Genomic DNA, 2,501 nt, shown 5'->3' on the forward strand with positions numbered 1-2,501 from the left:
TAATGTGAGAAAATGATCGAATAGAGAGTTAAAGACACAAAGATAAAGACAAAGAAACAGAAAAAAGTCAGAGAGAGAGAAAGAAACAAAAAATGCTCAGGTGATGGTGGTGAAGGCAAGGACTAAAGAGTCACCTAGCAATTGAGCTTTTGAGGTGGATAGATATGGATTAGGGTCCTTTTTAAAAGCACGAAATATTTGCTTGAGAAACTATGTGGTTTAAAGATTTTCTGAGGAAACATATGCATTTAATGTTTCTGAATTTAAAAAAAAATGACAGGAGTGCCAGGGAAGATAAGTATATAGGGAAAACCTGCATTCTACAACTTTGCAAGATAATTAAAATAATTTATTGCTTTAAAAAAACACACAAAAACCCCCAAAACTAAGAATCCCCAGGTGCTAATCTTTGTTCCAACACTAAGAATTTGAAAGTTACTTCATCTGCCCATGCCAGTTTCATGTGTCAAAGGAGAGCTGTGAGTGGTTTGGACTTGTCAGTCACCTGTGTGCTGATTCTATGGATTATTTAAATGACTTAAGCATTAGAATTATGAATAAATTCCATTCTGCATGTTGCCGGCAACACTTCTTAATTTTAGCTCCCTCTCTGGGTCAGGTCATTATTTTCTCATTTTTTTTAAAATTGTGCCTAATTTTCCCTGGATATACTTACAGACTTAGCTTTGAATGGAAAAACAAACAAACCAACCAGGACAGAGTCAAAGATGTAAGGGAAAAGAGATATGAATTTGGTATCAACAGAGACCTGGATTGAAATGTCTCCCTTGATTCTTAAACACTCTATGTTGATAGGAGGGTCAGTTAAATTCTCTTTTATTCAGTTTCCTCATGTATAAAAGGGAATAAAACATTTACTATCTTATTATTCAGTAGTGAGGCCCAAATGATATAAACCCATAAGTGTTATGTGAAAAAATAATAACAATAACAATTTTATGCTTAGGGTTATTATGATAAAAGACATTTGCATGGAATAATGTTTGCAAAGCATAACAAGTTAACCAATTGGAGATTCATTAAAAAGTCACTGCATTAGGCTCCAGAGTTATTATTATTACCATTTCATAGATGAAAAAACTAAAGCTGAAAAGTACCCGGCATTTCGACAAATGGGTACATGCTAAAGTTCTACAGAAGGAAAAACAAACAAACAACAAAAAAGTAGCTACTATTAGAAAATGATCTTTAAACTCTTTAGATTATTTTTTAATTCTGTAATTCAAGTACTTAATACTTATAATAATCTGACCAAAATTATTTAATTCATGACCTGCCTGTGATATCCGGGTAAAGATTTAAATAGTAGTAGCTAGCATTTATACAGAACTTCAAAGTTTGATTAGGCAAAAAGACTTAGGTTAGGTTGATCGTCATAAGCCTTCTTATTCCTGAAGGAAATACTTTAAGAGACTCATCATGGAGAAATTGAGTAAGTGCTATTTTTTGAAGGCACACAGGAATTAATTGAGTCTTTCAATATAATGTATACAGTAACTAATGGGAAATAAGTTCCTTAACTTCTCAGAGAATTCAGTGCAAAGGCCAAAATTCACATTTCTGCTTTGGAGATCTCAAAAATAAAGCAACAACTCTTTTTTTTTTCCTACAACTATTTCCTCTCAAAAACAACCTCCAAACCCTCTTCCTATGGATTCTTGATCTCTTCACCTTAAAAATAATTCTAAATCACTCAGACGGAAGATGAAACGTGCAAGGATATTTTGTAGCAAATGTTTTCCTGTAACATATTAGTAATGGGTCAGAGTTGGATCATGGTCTGTTTTTTTCCCCCTATGGAAAATGAGATCAGATTAGGCAGGGCAAGAATCGACCAGATATTGAAGTAAGTCATTTCTTTTGTGCTCAGATCCCTTCCACTTATCCTTTTCAAACCATTCTTTCCTTCTTTTAATGTTCCTCATGCTCTGTTACTTGGCTGGACAGCATTGTCACATAGGTACAAGTCTGATCAGATCTCTCTTAGGCTCCATATACCTCCCCTTCATAGCAATGTTCCAATTTCTAAATCACATTTTGGAGAACTGAAATTATAAAAACTTCCAATTTGTATTTGTTTGTCAAACTCTACATACTTACAACTGCCCAATATATCTGTGCTTAATGTGAGCCCTGGGCACCATGCCATCTTTCACTTCTCCTTCCTCAATTCTGTATCTAATATCAATGAATTTATATCCTATGTGTTTGTATAAAATATGGATATAACGGGGAAAAATAACATAGGCATACATTCCCTTCTATTCCCCCTTTCTTTTAGTGAATGATAACATAAATGTGCATGTGTTTGCCAGAAATGATAAAGAAAATATTTTTGAGTTGCTTTTGAACATACATGTTTCAAATACCAGGCAGGTCTAAAAACTAAAAAAAATTCTCTCTCTCTCTCTCTCTCTCACTCTCTCTTTTTCTCTCTCTCCTTCTCTCCAGGTACTCTGTGATCAACAAGACGCTCAAGC

Source organism: Trichosurus vulpecula, chromosome 6 (genome assembly GCF_011100635.1).
Source record: "Trichosurus vulpecula isolate mTriVul1 chromosome 6, mTriVul1.pri, whole genome shotgun sequence".
Classification (NCBI taxonomy): domain Eukaryota; kingdom Metazoa; phylum Chordata; class Mammalia; order Diprotodontia; family Phalangeridae; genus Trichosurus; species Trichosurus vulpecula.